The sequence below is a fragment of the Equus asinus genome, chromosome 16, assembly GCF_041296235.1.
Source record: "Equus asinus isolate D_3611 breed Donkey chromosome 16, EquAss-T2T_v2, whole genome shotgun sequence".
In the NCBI taxonomy this organism is placed as follows: Eukaryota; Metazoa; Chordata; class Mammalia; order Perissodactyla; family Equidae; genus Equus; species Equus asinus.
The window spans coordinates 8,693,799-8,711,950 of record NC_091805.1 but is presented as its reverse complement, the minus strand read 5'-3'; the positions used below and the strand labels follow the sequence as shown (position 1 = coordinate 8,711,950).

At 39.0% G+C, this 18,152-nt stretch overlaps 2 long non-coding RNA genes across 2 annotated transcripts in view; one reads left to right on the top strand and one right to left on the bottom strand.

Moving 5' to 3' along the window:
- The first annotated feature begins 15,626 nt into the window (after nt 1-15,626).
- The window catches only part of LOC123277664 (uncharacterized), a 33,860-nt gene continuing 31,334 nt past the window's right edge, over nt 15,627-18,152 (top strand). Inside the window, exons 1-2 of the long non-coding RNA XR_011494810.1 lie at nt 15,627-15,872; nt 15,962-16,143. This is a non-coding gene — a long non-coding RNA (uncharacterized lncRNA). The remainder of the gene's footprint in view (nt 15,873-15,961; nt 16,144-18,152) is intronic.
- Nucleotides 16,138-18,152, bottom strand: part of LOC123277665 (uncharacterized) — a 76,383-nt gene continuing 74,368 nt past the window's right edge. The window contains exon 4 of the long non-coding RNA XR_011494809.1: nt 16,138-17,064. This is a non-coding gene — a long non-coding RNA (uncharacterized lncRNA). The remainder of the gene's footprint in view (nt 17,065-18,152) is intronic.

Here is an 18,152-nt window from a genome sequence, read left to right as displayed (position 1 = left end):
AAGAATCATGACGTAGATAAACAATTGAGAGGAGAACTGTTAAGAAATCAGGTTGGAAGAGTAGTCAGGAGACAGATCATGTGGGTATTTGTAGGTGATGGCAAAGTCTTTAGATTTTAGTCTAAATGTTATGGGGAGCCATTGGATGATTAAAGCAGGAAAGTGACACAATCTGGCTATAGAAGTAGGAAGACAAGTCAGGAGGTAGGCGTTCAATCAGGAGATGGTGGTGGCTCGGACTCTAAGAAGTAAGAAATGGTCAGCTTTGGAGAATCATTTTCTAACTGAGTTTGCAGCATCAAAAGAAAGAGAACTGAGATGATTCCAAGATTTTTGAGCAATGCAGTGATTCAAATGCCATTTACTACAATGGGGAATCCTATAGGAGAGTAGGATTGAAGGAGGGTGAGCAATCAGTTCACTTTTTAGACACTAAATTTGAGATGCCTGAGAGACATCCTATCAAGGAAGGAGAAAGTGAAAAACTATATCATGTGCTCTTGAAATGAGGACTGAATGTTGACATTGACTTCAGCCACATGGAGGTCTTGGGCAACCTTAATAAGAGCTGTCTGAGTGGAATGATGGGGATGAAAGCTCGATTGGAGTGATTACAATAGAGAATGGGATAGCATCTACACTTTAGATAGAGTCTACAAAAAACTTCTTCAGGAAATTTTTTATAAAAGGAGAAACCATGGGATAATTGCTAGAAGGATAAATGGCATCTTGGAATGGTTTTTTATTTAAGATAGAAGATGTTATATTACGTTTTTATGCTGATGGGGAAAATTGATTATGTGGGAAGGACCGCGGATAATTATAGAAGCAAACTCCATGAACAAGCAGAGGGAATTGGATACAGTGTTCAAGGGGATGGACTGACCTCAGATGAGTACATTGACAGCTCCTGAAACACAACAGGAAGGGAGGCACTGGATAGGAGGCGGAAGCATGCAAGTTAGTGGGATTGTGGTAGGATAAGGAAGTTTTCTTCAGATTGCTTCTATTTTCTCAGTGAAATCAGAAGCAAAGTCACCTACAGAGAATATAGGAGGAAAGACAAAGGATGAAGGACAGGAAAAGTCTTCTCTGGAAGTTGAAGAGAATCATCTAGAAAAATGTGGTAGGATTCACATTTCAATGTTTTATGCAAATCAATAACTTTTCATGGGAAGGTATATATTTAGCAAAAAGATGAAAACACCTGGGAATGAGCTAAACTCTATCTGTTCCAGTTTCTGAATAACCTAGAATGTGAGCTCCATGAGCGAGGAGACTGCTGTCTATTTGTTCACAACTGTCACTGCGCATAGAACATTGCCCATACAAACCAGGTGCTCAAGCAACATTGGGTGACTGAATTAGTAAGGGAGGAGCCGCTCTATCTTTAGCATTTTTGTTGTTACAGATGATCTTCTCACCCGCATATAATTTACCTTCTTACCTCCTCCTGGCACATTTTTAGTAGCACTTTCTCAATTGACTTTTTTTTTAAATGTGGCCATTTTTGAGAAAACCTTCTGTGGTTTACATTCACCTATTTTTAATTCTCCAAAAAGCTGTTCCACAGTATCTAATGGGAGTGAGAGTTTAAAATCTTCATGAACTAAAAGGCACGTAGTGCCAAAATTAAATGAACTAAAAAGAATGAAAAATTTGGACAGAGTTTCGAAATTTTAAGCTGTCAAAGAAAAAGAATGCACAAAACGAGGTTTTAGTTTCTCATATTCTGATATTAGACACATAAAATTCAATGGTCCAGACTGGATTAAAGGAACAAAAATTTTAGGACGAACTTTCAAGTGTGAAATGTTCTAAAAGACTCTTAAAACAAAATCTCACTAAATAGCCCACCTGGCAACCATATATTTTTATTTCAATGTGTTTATTTATGTATAGAAACAATAGTAGCAATTTTAGCTATTTCTAATCATGTCACAGTGATGGCTGGCTTTGTGTGCTTATTGAGAGAGAATAGAGGACTGACATTCTTCAACCACTGGAGGGTATTACTCTTATTCTTTCACACAAAACTGGTTAATAAACATGTGGAAAATATACAATTTGCTAGCAAACCTAGAAATGCACATAAAAGCACTAAAACAGCATTTCACCTACTGAAACACTGATAAATATCTCTATGCATGTAGGTTTCCCATATTTGCAATGATCTTCTTAGGATAAATTCTCCAGTATGGGATTATTGAACAAAAAGCTATGAGCAATTTTATGGCTTTGAAAATGTATAGCAAAATTACTTCAGAAAAATGTGACAAATTACTATACTGAAAGTACAAATTTTACAACTTTCTGCCAGCATTGGTTTCTTGGAATTTAAAAAGAATTTTTTACTTAATATACAGCAAAATTCGCTCTTCTTGGTATATGTTCTCTGAGTATTGACAAATGTATAGGGTCATGTAACCACACCACAATCAAGACACAAGACAGGTCCATCACCCCTAAAAGTGCCTGTTTGTAGTCAATCCTGTCCCCACTCCAGCTCCTGGAAACATCAATTTGTTCACCAGAATGTCATACACTGTAGCATATACACCATGAAGTCTTTTGAATCTGGCTTATTTCACCTAACAGAAGGCATTTGAGAGTCTTCCCTATTGTTGGGCGAAAATGTCTGTTACTTTTATTGCTGAGTAGTGATCTGTCGTGTGGACGCACCACAGTTTGCTTATTCATTGATCAGTTGGGTTGTTTACAGTTTTTGGTGCCTATAAATGAAGCTGGTATGAGCATTTCTGCACAAGTTTTTATATGGATTTAATATTTATTTCTGTTGAGTTCATTGACTTTTTTGTCTTTTTAATAATTATTTATCCTATATTTATTCTGTGACTTTTAAGTTCCCTTGGTACAAATTCAAGTTCTCTCGGGAGAAACTGGTACCCTAGTTTGAGTAACATGGCTTTAAGTAAAGCCATATCCAGGACAATGTACTTAGCACTTAGCTAAAAAAGCTAAGTAAAGCTCTTAGCACTTAGTTGAAATTCAGAAAATACTAGATACTTTCATAAATAAAATTGTGAACCTTTAAAACATTCAGACTACATAACGTGGGGTTTTTTTTTTTCATTTTAAATAATGTTTTCAACTTTCAAAACTTACTTTGAATGCTTCTGCTGGTTATGTGGAAGTGTAAGAAGATGCTAAAACTTCTCAAATTTCAAGTTCCCTGAATAACTTGAAATCTGAATGATCTGCGTCAATTTCCAACAATCTTTTTAATTCTAAAAATAGTAATAATTGTTCTTGCCCAGGAGGAGTTTACAGATTCACTAGAGAAGAGTATCTTGTGTCTGGAGAGATACGTAACAATCCGGGACAAAGGTGAAGGATATCAAAGGAGTACAATAGCCCGTAAGTACCGACAGAGTTCAGGGTTGGGAGCTGGGGACAGACTTGTGGGGGGAAAAGGTAAGGGTGACATTTGCTGTGCCTTGAAGGAGGGATAGGACATTTCATTTGAAGTTGTAACCTTCTTCTATAACTGGTACACCTTGGAGTGTGAAGGCAATTTAGATAGGCTCTTGGCACTGATTCTTCCCCCTGTCCTTGTACAGAGCTATAATGAGTCACAATACCACCCAAAATAATTAGAAACCCCTGTGGCACCCAAATAGCAAAATATTGTTGTCTGTGTATCCAGAACACATCGTTAAATGTCCTCTTATAAATCTGATATCATATGATAGATTACATAACTATTACATTTAGAGAACATTAACAAAGAAGGACAAAAGACTAATGAGTCATCCCCAAATAAAGCCATCTGATTCCATTTGTGCAACAAACTAATCAAAGTCAGATGTAGCTAAGCCTCAATTCACATATAATTTTGCAGGCAGGAAATAGTAGTGTCTTTCTGTAACACCAAGGAGAATACACTTGAGCAAGTTTCCCAAAATGCGCCCACTTAGAGCACCATATAAAAAAAATTATGAGTTCATATAAAAATATTTTTTTCACAAAAAAGTACATGAACAAGCACATATCCCTTTCCATTTTCCACCTCTTTCTCTCTTTCACAGTTTTCTTCCTTTCTGCCACTTCATCCCCACCCCTCTCACTCTTCCCTTCCTAGAGACACATACCACAAATGCGCACAGTCATTGGGGAAGCATATTTACTTTTAAACTTAGAATATTTGGTTCCCAGACATCTAATTACCAAGAAGTACAAAACTATTTGTTATTAATTACTATATTTTACGTATGAATAAAGTGCATATGTACAAATATATGTATATATAATTAAGCCATGAATGTACTCATTAATAAATATGGCAAATGGTAATTACATGTCTACCATGCACTAGGCACTAAGAACACAGAGATGAAATATGCAAGCCTGCCTCCATTGGGCTCAGAGTCTAATAGTGGAGACAAAGAGATAAAACACAGCTGTAATATATTGCAATGTGCAATGACAGAGGAGAAGTATTGCCCAGTGTGCTGTGTGAGCACAGGGACAGATCACTCAACCCAGACTGAGTTAGTAAAATCTCTGCAGGTGATAATCCTTGACCTAAGCCTTGAAAAAGCAAGTAGAAGGAAGCCAGATAAGAAACCCTACCTTCTCTGAGGGGTCCTGGCCTTGCTGTATGGTGCCAGTCAGGGATCCCTCCCCCAGGAGGCCTTCTCAGCAGAGCCTGCCAGTGCTCCCCAACACACCTTTTCTCCTCTTTGTCCTGGACACACAGCTAAATTGTATCCCGTAGCCTCCTTGCCAATAGGTTAACATCGTGAAACTAAGTTCTGGGAAAGTGGAACGTGGACAAAAGTGAAGTAGTCTGCTTCCAAACCTGGCCTGTAAAAATCCCCCACACTCAAAACTCCATTCTCCCTCTCGTCATTCTACAGTGATCTAAGATATTGAAGGTGGCAGGACCATGGAAGGAGCCTGTGTTCCCCAACAGCTGTTTGGAGCAGAATCCCTCCACCCATCTACACTGGATTGTGACATGAGTACAAAATAAACCTTTGTTGTGTTAAGCCACAAGGTTTTAGGATGGTGTCATTATAGCAGTTAACCTGATCTCAGAGTGTCTGTTCCATCCTCTAACCCTATACTCTCCAGTATATGTATTGTTGACTTGGCTTTTCATCATTAGAGTACATCAGTATACTGAACAACGTGACTAGTTTTTACCACTTTCTTTATAGGTGCCTGCTAGACTCATCAGCTCTATACTGACTGATTTGAACACTGAAGTGCTCTGTCATACTATACACCTGCTCCGGACAAGAAACTCTCTTACTTTCAAGTCCTAGGCCCTTTCAGGAAGGAAAAAATATCTCCTAAAAGTGTATTTACAACTTATTCAGACTGCTAGAAATTTCTTCCTGGATGTCGTTTATTATTTTTTTTAGTCATTTGGATATTTTTTCCCCATCTTTCTTTTCCTCTTCATTTCTTTATGATGATCTCATACTGTGGCTTCCTTCCATCAGAAAGCAACTTTTCATTACACATTTAGCACAGTAATCAGCCACTTACAATTTGTCAGGCTACAGTTTAATACAGGTTAATTATTTTTAACCAGAAAATAAGCATCTTAAACTTCTATATTTAAATTGTTTCTATAAGAATAAATTTAATAATGAAAATATCAATGCTTGTTGTAAAACATGAAAAAAACACAATGGCATTTATGAAAAAATAAATAATATCATCTCTATTCCATCAAATTCCTACCAGGCACACCAACTTAAACATATTAGTTTTACCTTCAAAGTTCACTTTCCTAGATTTTTTATTACAAAAGTTATAAATGCTTGCTGAAAGAAGTGAAGCAATACAACAGTATATAAATATAATCATCTTTCTTTTATCCGCCTTCCAATTATATCTCCTGGGATTAGCTGTGTTAATAGCATACTGTTTATCCTCTCAAAGTTTTCCAAGATCAAACAACAAAATACAAACTTTTAAAAAATTTTTTATAAAACATGGTCCATATTTTTCTCTATAACTTGCTTTTGTTACTTACTTTAGATCCTAGATACCCCTCAAGGACAGGAAATATAGATCTAATTCATCCCTGAAATAGTGATGTCATATTCCACAGTAGGAACGAAACAAATGCTTTCAACCATTCCCCTATTGATAGATAGTCACTTTTTCTACAGTTCCCCGTGCGTGTGTGTGTGTGTGTGTGTGTGTGTGTCTGTGTGTGTAGAGAGGAGTGTAGGAAAAAGGATCACCACTACAAACAATACGGCCATAAGCACACTTATACATAGAAATTACATTAACAATATTTAATGTCTGGAGTGGCAAAGAAACTAATTAGAATTGATATGCAATCAATCAGCTGGTACACTAAGCCATAATGTGACTATCAGCTCTGCTTTTGCATTCTTTCTTTTATACTGCTGCTTGCATTTCTATAGTTTGTTTCCTCAGAGATTATTGTCCAGGTTCCAGTTGTCTATTGCTGCATGATAAATCACCTCAAAACTTAGCTGCTTAAAATAACAGCAATTATTATCTCACAGAGTGCCCATGCTCTGGAATTCTGAGAGGGTTCAGCTGAGAGGTCCTGACTTTGATGTCTCAGGCAGTTAGAGTTAGACCGTGACGGGCACCAAAACAAGAGGCTAGAACTGCTGAGGGCTGGTCAGACCTCTTTCTCTCTTCACGTAGTCTCAGGGCCTGTCCATGTGGTCTCTAGTATGGGCAGGTTTATACTTGCTCAGAGCATAATGTTCTTAAAACAGTTGAGTTGTATATGGGGTAGCTGAAGTCTTCAAAAGCAAGTATTTTAGTGAACAAGGAAGAAGATGGATGGCGTTCTATGACCTAGCCATGGAAGTCATGCGGCTGCACTTCTGCCACATTCTCTTGGTTACTAGTGAGTCACAAGCCAGTCTCGATTCAAAGGGAGACTCCATGTCCTGATGGGGGAGTGGGAAGGTTCTGGAAGAACATTTGGGGACAGGAAATATTATTACACCCATCTTTGGAAAATAAAAAGTACCACAGCTTGCCTTCTGGCCACAACAACTCACATCCCTTCCACACACAAAATATGTTCAAGCTCTCCAAAAACTCTTCAAAAGTTTCATCCCATTATGACATCAGGCTCCAGATCTAGAATCTCACCACCTAAATTAGATCCAGGAGCAAATGAGGTTACCTGTGTGTGACTCCTCCTGCGTAGATTGTTTAGTATTCTTCCTTTCTATCTGAAGACCTGTGACCTGAAGAGAAAAGCCATCTGCCCCACATGCTCCCAACATCCAAAGGTGGGAGAGTCAGAGGATAACCACTGGAGCTAACGCATTCCAACAGGGCGGAGTGGGAGGCACACAGCAGGCACTGGTGAGCACCAGCTTTGAAAGCCATACAGGTGCCCTGCTGCCAGTTTCCTGATTAAGACCCAGTACTCCTCCTCGAGACAAATTGTCTGCAGCTCTAGGCTGTGCCCTCTACTCTCTGGGGTCTTAGTTCTGCCCTCTGAGTCATCTTTTTTATTTCCTTCCCATAAAAAGTAGCCTATATTTTCAGCTAAGCTGAATAGTTTTCTACTAGTTTATCTAATTTCTATTAGTTTATCTAATAGTTTCTATTAGTCTATCAGCTAAGCTAATAGTTTTCATGTCAGCTATTGTTATCTTTATTGTCATGTAGTCTAGCTGGCTTTAGAAGATAAAATATTTAGAAAGCATTTCATCACAAGTGGCTAAAATATACATCAATTGGGGATGAAAGAAGTACCCTGCAGTTATTTGAAAAATGTACTTATGTGGAATTTCTCATTCCAGCGAAGCGGGACTAATGATAAGTTAATGCCCCCATTTCAGAGACAAGGAAGCAGACACAGCTGAAATGAGGAGCTGAAAGCCCCTCAAGGGTCAGTCCTGAGTTCCAGAACTCCTGCTCACTAATCCGGGGAAGGATTTTATTGTTTTGTTTTGTTTTCCCCCTTCTGCAACATCCTTTCTTGAATGGTGTCTTTGAGTACCACTTCCCCAGCTGCTCTTTCTGTTGCTGTCTTCTTACATCCCTGGAGCAGGCAAAATCTCCCTCAGTTTGTGATTCACGGTGTTCTGACATTTCTTCCACTTACTTGGGGGACATTAAAATCAAAAAGCTTACAATCCAAAGATCAGAACAACTTTCCAAATAATCATTTGGAGCAGTTTCTCAAACTTTGAAGATCCTAAATCTCTTTAACAATCTATTGAAACTATTGCCTTTTTCTCCATTAAAAAAAAAAATGCATGTATGCACTTGTGCGTAATTTCAGGGGATTCATGTGGATTTCCCGTAAGCTATTAATATATCAGTTAGAGTTTAGGAACTTTTGACATCAATGCCTCAGTAAGGCGTGACTTCCTAGAGAAGCAGAGTGTATTTTTTCCTAATAGGGTCGTCTTCTTCCTAAAAATCATAAGCAGAAATGATTGCTAATGTAACATATCCAGTTTATTTCCCCTGGAGCTGAGCCAGAATCATCATCATATGCATCTATTTTCCCTAATCTATGTGTTTCTATAACTATTCTTGAATTATCAAGGCATTCTTAAATTTGACCCTCATGTTACCGCAAAAAGGGCATGATCTGCTGGCGCAGGACAAAAGCCCGTCATCAAGCGGCAAGATGGTGGCAGAGAAAGGGCATTCATTAAGCAATAAGATAGCAAATTGGAAGATGGGGGACTAGCATCCTAAAGAACCATCTTAAGGGGGACACAGACTCTTGAAGGAGTTATATAGGCCAGTGGGTTATGGGGAGAGGGTTAGGAATGTCGACCCTGTGGTGTTACAGACGGGGAGTCACCACACTAGATCTTTCAGTTGTCGTTGATGACGGCTATCAGCATAGACTCTCTGTCCAGGGGTCACCACATTTCCAAGAAACTCAAAAGGACAAAGCCATCATCTTATCACAGGAGGGAGGCAGATACACAAACAGGAGTCATAAAATCTACAGAGCGGGTAGATCTGCTGGAGGGTGCATATCCAGCTGGGTTAGTTAGTCAGAGGTCATTCAAAGTTACAATATGGTCTCTTTTCTACAATATGGTTCCCCTATGTCAACCTTGTGTTGAGCCAGTATCACTCAGGTAATTGCAGAATCTCTCTTCCAGGATTATTTTCCAAAATTTAATCTCTGTTTGAAATTTGGTTTTAGCCAACAGTTCAAATATTCAAGATATTTTATAATACTATCAAGAAATTTTCTCAGATTATTTCAATCCTGCTTTTAGCTTTTCCTTCTCCATAGTGTTGCTGAGGAATGAAATGCCCTCAGCTTGAATGTAATTCTTCTTTTTCGTTGCCTTGGAAGAGTGGGTGGTTGCCTACCATACATCAGAAGAGGAAATGCAGCATGTCTTATAAATTGTTAGACTTTAATTTATTCATTAAAAAGATGTCAGTTATACTTCTCCACATAAACTAAATTTATATTCCCCATTCTTAAGTTTTATAAGTTTGCCAAAAAATATGTTCATTTATTTTATTTATTTAATATATTTTATTGATAAAATATTTTATTGATTGATTTTATTTACTCTAAAAAGTTGAAGAAATGGCTTAAGAGATAGAAAAGGAGAAAAGTATTACACATAAATGTTAGAGCTAAAAGAGACAGTAGAAATGGTTAGTCAAACATCCTTATTTCATAGAAAAGGAAATTGGAGGCTAAGGCATTTCAACAACTTACCTAACATAAAGACCTTCTGGAGGAGTGGGGATGCACAGAATTGGTGCAAATACAGATGCAATGAAATGCTTGATTTTGCCAGTTCTTCTTTGATGATAAACGTAAAAGTTTTTCACATCTAAATTTTTTTTTTTTTTTTTTGCTAGGAAAGATTTGCCCTGAGCTAACATCTGTTGCCAATCTTCCTCTCTCTTTCGTTTTTTCACTCCCCAAAGCCCCAGTACATAGATGAATGTTCTAGTTGTAGGTCTTTCTAGTTCTGTGTGAGCCACCACCATAGCATGGCTACTGACAGATGAATGGTGTGGTTCTACTCCCAGGAACCAGACCTGGGCTATCAAAATGAGCATGCTGAACTTTAACCACTAGGCCATCAGAGCTGGTTCTGCATCTAAACTTTTTTTTTTGAGGAAGATTCACCCTGAGCTAACATCTGCCACCAATCCTCCTCTTTTTGCTGATGAAGACTGGCCCTGAGCTAACATTCATACCCATCTTCCTCTACTTTATACGTGGGATGCCTGCCACAGCATGGCTTGACAAGCCGTGCCATGTCCGCACCCAGGATCTGAACCAGCGAACCCCGGGCCACTGAAGTAGAATGTGAGAACTTAACCACTGTGCCACTGGGCCAGCCCTGCATTTAAACTTTTAATGTGACAAATAGTTTCTTCCTAAATTCAATGTCCCAAAGTCCACTTACTTTACCCTTGGGAGCACGTGGGTGAATATGCCTGAAATTTCCCTGTCTATATAGACCTTACTGTATTCTCTATTAATATCTCTTTTCAAGTATCTTAATATCCTAACAGCAACCTGAAAATAAGCATAAATATAGTCACTCCTTGGAGAGAGTCACAGGGCTGATTTTTCTCTATGTAGAAAAATCTACATAGATTTTTTTCTATAAAAATTCAGCTTTCCTGACTGTGTTAAAATCAGGGATAGAGATGGGAGTTTTATACTCCAATATGACTGAAAATTCCTGCTGATTTAAGCCCAAACCCTTATTTTTTACTTCCTCTATCTTCTTTTCAAGCATCACCAGAACCCTTGAAGAATTCAATGAAACTTTTCTTTCTTCCCTAAGCCTGTGTCAGCTGCTGCTGGGATAGTGACGCAGCGTGCTAAGTCAAGGGGAAGGCTCGGCAAAAGCTGTTTTAGCAGAAAGCTGTTTTTATCCAGCACAATAAACTAGCCCAGTGTCTGGAACCACCAGGCCTCGAACACACTAAATTACTGCAAACCTTAGACCTGCCATCCCATGCCTCCTCCGTGTGGCCATATATAAATACACTTGCTTAGTTTCTTGATGGTAGTTGCAGAGTAGTAAATTTTTATCAGAATCTTGTTTTTTAAGATTCAAAACGTGCATGTTGCAGGTTAAACAGCTTAGATATAAACAGAACTTGCATGAGACTTTACCCTGCAGTGGTGGACGTCACTCAGCAGTTTCTCTCCCAGGAAGATAGGAATGGTGCTGCTTCTGCTCTCATGTTGACAAACTCTAAGTCAGGGTCATTATTACTTTCTCCTGGAGTAACTATGACTTTACCTTCCCTACAGTATCCAGGACAAGTGAACAGGCTTCTCTAATGATAGCAGCTTGTAAACCCTGAGTTGCTATGAACTTGAAGATCCCACTGTTCAAGGGTTGCGCTCCTATTATGTCTTACTATCAGCCAAAAAAAAAAAATCTGTAGCATCGATAATAAACTTTAATGGGTATCATCTATCCCCCTAATTTCCAAGAAGCACTTCCAAGAATCTTCTTAATTAGTACCATTCTGTACCTTTTCTCTGTGTATTTCACACAAAATCCATACAATATTTGCCCCTATCCATCTATAATCATCTTAAATAAGGCCATTTAACACCTGGTTGCTGGGGGAGGTAGAAACAGCCTGCCTGGCACCTGGCTGGAACAAAAAATCATTACAAATTATCAGATATGTGATTAACTGGGAAGCGCTATCCGACCTTAGGTAAATGGCAGGGAGCCATCAATTGCACAGCAACGAATTCAGGTGAGCAAGACAGGGACCAGAACTGAGGAATATTTAGGTACAATGGCAGCCTCCACAGGCTTGGGGCTGGGCCAGATGAGCAATCAGTACTCCAAGGACCATTTGCAACCTGAAAGGAGTACAAATGACCATCTCCTGTCAATAGCAAGAAAGGACATTTTTGAAGGTCAGCCATCATTGCAGCTCTGAAAATCTTAGACAATGCAAGGGCTGCATATCAAGCTTGGCTCTCCCTGAGGCTGCAGTGTTTTCAGCTTTTATTTATTTATTTTTTAAACTTTGGTGGGAAATTGGTCATTTGAATGTCTTCAGAAAAACATATATCCTAGCTTAGGACCAAGTATTTGAAGATATTTACTTCTTTTACACCTGGTAATGCAGTCATTTTAAGGAAGAGATTTTATAAATAAAAATTAAAAGGGAAAATAAGTGTTTAGTTCAAAAAAGTTTTTCTATGTCATAATTTATGCATAAGTAGAATGAATGAATGGAATAAGGCAGTGGTTTGTTGGATCCCAAAATCCCAACCATTGCTCACAGAGGATCTAAAAGACAGCTGTGAAAACCGCAGGCAATGAGCAGTGCGGGACTGGCACCAATCCTAGGTCCGTTCGTGGAGTAGGCACAATCCTCGCCTTTACTGTCTGAACACTGTTGGCTTTTGCTCTTATCTGAGCACCTGTTGCTGCCCCCTGGTGGCCCAGGGATTCCCACAACAGAGCCTTCCCTTCCCAGATAAAAACTCACCTGACCTGTGTCCCCAGGGCACTGCCTTCTTCATTTCAAAATTACAAGAGAAGATTTTTAAAGATTTAAGACTAATTTATATATAACATGCTTCTTTAAACTAAAACAACTATAACAAACGTTAATAGAATGTGATCATTTTAAGTAACAAAATCTTATATTTATGGATGATATTCATATACATATATTCACATATATATAATATCACAATACGAGCTGCCATTCTTGAGCACGTACTAGGTACTAGATGTACCCATGGCATCACTTAATCACAACGATCCCGTAATTTTATTTTACAGATGACGATACAGGCTAAAGCGCATGCCTCTAGATCTGGATCCCGAGAAAGAGAGATATATAAGGGACAGGAAGATGAAAGAAGGAAAGGAATGCAAAGAAATAAGAGGAGGGCAGGACGAAGGGTGTTTTTCTCTATAGGATCTGGACAACTTTCTTAGATAGGGATTTTCTTTATCCCCTTAACTTTCAGAGAGGTCAAGTCCAACGTCATACAATAAGTGCAAAACCCAAAGCTGAACCCAGATTTATCTAAATGCAAAGCTTTTATGATGGTGATTATAACGGAATTTGGCCAGAGGACCCAAGAACCTCCAAATCCTGTCCTCAACAAACCACCTCTTCTCCCAGGAGGTCCCTTAGAGAATTTTACAAATAGACAAAAATGACTGGCAAGAGAACTATGGAATGCAAGCTGAAGTTTTCTAGCTGACTGAGCTAGGCTGGGTGACATGGAGGGTTTTTGTGCTCAGGTTCAAGGTAGCCTACAGCTAGACATAGCAGACTCCAGAGCATCATTCTGGGTACTAAGGGAAAAGGAAATGTGAGGTGCAGGAAAAGCAAAGAGGGAAGAGATAGCAAAGAAATGAGCTGCTGCAGGAGGAAGAGCTGTTCTCCACATCACGGATGCAGGCACCAGACAACTTTTTTAAGTACGAAATTTCTTTTATCTACTTCCTCTCACCCTTTTGTCCTTCATTTGGCACCCCTTTTCTTGGGTTCCCATCTGCTGTTTTTAAGACCTTGACTATACAGCTGACCCAAACTTTAATCCCTACGCTTCCTCCCATTTGAGGGTCTATGCTCCAAAATTACCTAACTCTTTCCCCGTGTCTAGTTAGAACCTAGGCTTTAGTTTAGTCTGTTGGTTTGATGTTGGAGGAAAACACCTTGAGTGAGAGAGGCCGGGTGGTATGGTGATTCAGAGTGTGTCCTCTGAGCTGAAATCAAAGCTCTCTAATTTACTAGCCGTCTAAACGGGGACAAGGTCCCAAACATCTCTGGGCCTGAGGTTCAATATCCGTAAAACGGGGATGATAATTATAGCGTCAATCTCATTTACTTGTCACAAGGATTAAACAAGTTCATAGATAAAATGGACTATAACAGTAGTTGGCACAAAGTGAACCTATGTAAGTATTTGGTATCATTTAACTGGTTCACAAGGAGGTTAAAACATCTATGTCCTCTTAACACTCCCGCAGTGATCCAAATTTATTTTAAGAGAGCATATATATTAACTCCAATTAATCATAAATAGTAAATATTCAGTTGCTGTAATAAATGAAATAGAAAAAGCCAGGTCCTGCGTAGGGGAAATATTCTTTGTGTAAGTGATAGTGGGAGAGGGGATATAGAAGCAGATATTTTAAGGATGAGCGATAACATGTGACAAGCATCGGGTATAAGTTAAATGCTTAGTTTGTGAAATGCAAAAACACTTGTAAAGTTTTTTCATTTTTCTGATCCTACCTTTTTTCTACTTCTAACCTTATTTTCTCTAAAAATTCGTTAGTATTTTTTTTCCCAACAGCTTCCAGGCGAACTGAGGGACTGTGTTGCCGGCTGTAGTGGGGTTCAGAATCTGTGGAGGCACTTACATTCTCTGCTAGGTATAAGTGGACCCCAAGTGAAGAGAGGTCAGGGGCTGTAAGCCATTGGGCCACTTCAGCCTTGTGTTCAGCGGTAAGCAAAACAACTCTAATATAAATAAAGCAAACAAAAATGATGGTTTCTATAAACACTGACCACTGTGAGGAGAGGGGCCACGCACCGGAGCTGATGTCTAGAACAGAGATCACACAGCCAGCCTGAAATGACATCTTGTAACAGTGCAGTGAAGAGCATTCAGCAAGTTAACAATAATCTGGATAAAATAACCAGCTTCAGCAATGACCATAACTTGTCAGATTTCACTTAAATCAGGATTAGCCACCTATCTTTATTCTGAAAAGTTTCTCCAGACTTCCCTGTGATATTTCCTGAAAGACAGTAAAATGAAAAAAATCTTACATACTCTCAACTTAGCTTATAATCATCATTTCCCTTATGCACAAGAAACACAAATGGTTTTTTCTCTCCACAATCATGCCCACTGATGGGTATCTCCCTTGTGAAGCATGCTGTGTGTCCTTCCATTTCTGCATAATTTTTATTTAATTTGATTCAGTAATGAACCCTATCAATGTGAGCCATTTTTCCTACACTAAAGATTCGAGATTCCCTCAGTCAAATGTTTTCTTCATTTTGTTGAAAATATATGCCATCTATATCACTAATCTGAATGACTTTAGGAGAATTAGTGTGTAGTTTTCTATTAAAATTCAGAAGAAAAATAAATGTAATGGGACCCAGAGGATCAATTTAGCATATAAATTAATATTTTATCAATCCTAGTCTAACTGTAATCAAAACATCTACCCTCATTTTACATCCTTCTTATTTTTGTCCTTGGATTTTGCATATCAATCAGTAAGTGATGAATAATGGTGCTAGTGGTACTTACAATAGCATTATAATTCCACCAAAAAGAAGAGGAATACAGTTTAATTATAGTATAACAGAAATTCATCTCACCATTCTAATTACTATCAAATCTAGCAAAAATCTCAAGTCTGCGGCTAGTCAGTACAAAGCAAGCTGGAGTTCTGGTATTAGAGAGTTACATAAAATAAAAAGTCAAATCCAGATCAGACTGCCAAAGTCTATTTTGATTTGGGCTTGAATTATCCTGTTGTTTATCTATACTGATCAAATTAACAGGACCCATGCCAAATTTCTACTTGACTTAGTGCCAGGTACACACAGCCTATGACCCTGAAAACATAGCTTTGTTATATCTAGTCATGTTTTAGTGAAAGTTGCCCTGGTCAGCAACACTGGGGACCTGAGCAGGAAATCAAAAGGTCCCCACTGTGAATCCAGGGAGCTTGCTCTCCCCACTGCTCATTCCAGTCCTGGAAGCTTGAACTGTGGCTGGATCAGGACGCAGAAGAACCCCAAAGTTCCAGGAATCATTTCAAGGACAGTCAGAAGACCCTTGGAAAATTCCTCTTCTGAGGCTTTTATAAGCTTGACCACGATATTTTCTCTCTCTTGAGAAAGAGGTGAGATTGATTATAAAGTTGTTTTAAAGCCCCTTGTGGAAGTAAACAAAGACCAACCAAATGAGAATAAACAATGTTTATTTATCCAGAGCTTGCTGTAGCAAGGGAGCCAGCCACCACCGCTTCTGTGCTGGTAGAGACTCAAAGGGAGGCAGAGAAGTCGGAAAGGTTTACAGCGAGAGCGCCGGGAGTCGTGGGCTGCGCCCTGACTGCAGGTGTCGGCCCAGGGAAGCTGGGGGCGGCTGCCTAGCAGCGAAGCGGGGCGTGCCAGGTGAGTGGTCAGGGGGGCCCATTTGGCTTTCTCTGCTTGTGTCACCAGTGTTTAAGCAGCTCGAAGGGAGTTTTAAAAGTGCTTCACACTTCCTCAAGGGTGTTTTTCAGAGCTCTCTCAGGAAGAGATCCCATGTCAACCCGCCTGAACCAGACCGAGCCCTGCGGCCAAGGCAGCGCCTGCGCAGACAGCCAGGAGATGACCTAAAGTCACTGTTGGCTTCATTTTAATACTAACATCTCTGCCCCAGGAGCTTAAGCCTTATCAGCATAACGTAAGGGAATATGTAATTCTACAAAATTTCATCAAAATTCTATGTCCAAAATTCTCCTCACTGGTCATTTTAATGTTTCTATTAGAGAATAAGGAAGGTGCATGTTCCCTGGGATCTCAAGTCAGGTAAAAAAAAAAAAAAAAAAATGAATGATATTTATATTAGTTTTATTATTGCTAAGCTGCAGCAAAAAAGAGAACCAAAAACACAGTAGCCCAAACAAAATAGGAGTGTCTCTATCGCATAACAATCCAGAGATTGGTAGGTGATCCAAGAGAGATCATCATCATCATCATCATCATCACCCATCTTTCTAATTACCCATTGAAGGCAGGACTGCTGCTTTCAAAGCCATTCCTGACTCAGGTTCATTCATTTTTATTGTTCATTCCATGTTTTGTCCTTAAATGTTCTTGTAGGCTGTTGCCCTCAATTATGTGGTCGTGGCTGGCTCCCCATGTCTGTTCCAGCCCATGGAAACGGGGAAAAAGAGGTAGAAGGAAAGCAGCTTTCTTTAAGAATATGATGTGGAAGTTCCACTCATACTCACATCCCACTGGACATGACATGACCACATGTACATGAAGGAGAGCTTCAGAAATATTGTGTCTAGCTGCACTGCCGACTTGACTGAGGAGCATCTATAACTAAAGGTACAAGAGAAAATAAATATGAGAAAAATTAGCATTCTCTGCCACAGATATCACAATGGCTATGCATTTCATAACTGTGCTGAGAAAGTTATGAGAGAATACAGAACACCTCCCCTTCTTTGAAGCATTATCCTGGCAAACCCATGAGGCTTGGTAATAGGTTGCAAGCAAAATCACATCTACCTCCTTCTTCATTTGAGAATTCCAAAATTTCTCAGGCATTTGATATAGAAAGCTTACCAAGAGAAGGCTGAGAAGTGGTACAGATTCTATCTAAACATTGTTTAATGCTTTATTGAGTTGTATAAAGAAAACAGTAGAAAATCTTACTTGTTCTTTGTCTTTGGTGTCCTTAAAATTGTTTCAGAGTTAGCAAAGAGAAGAGAGGCAAGCCAGATTTACAAGATCCTAAATAATACCTTTCTTGGGTATTCTAACTTTTTTGTTTCTCCTTGATATCTAAAAATCAAATAATCTGTCTCATAAATTTTGGAGCACCTTAAAAATGCAAATATAAAAGAAACAAAGCACTACTCCTAGTGACATCAAAGAATTTGGATGGTTTCAATCTGACTAATGAATTATTTGGTTCCCACTTGAACATCAGACCTCTAGAATTATGGCCGTGCCAGGATTAAGAATGTTATACCTGGATAGTTTACATTTGCCTGCCCGTCAAGTATAACCGCCTTGATGGGCAAGTATAGTCTTAGAGTGGTTTTCACCTTTCTGTTAGGTGACATATGGAATATATCTCCTTGTAGTGTGCCTGTGGACAGGGGTGAGAGACCCAAATGCCAACGTGTAGAGTGAAACTCTGACCCTCAGTGCTTCAGGAAAGAATCTATCATGAGCGGGAGAGCAACAAGAGGGTCTGTACTCTGGGCCTTACATGGATAAGGGGCCTCAAATTTAGACTTTTGAAATTATCTCCAAATGAAATCATGCATATAGATATTTTATTTGTATATGTGTTTTAGACTTGTAAATTTGTTCAAAGAAAACACAATTTTTATAACTTTGTCCGTGGGAACCACAAATGTTTATGGGTGGAAGATCATAAGATCTCATAAGTATAATGG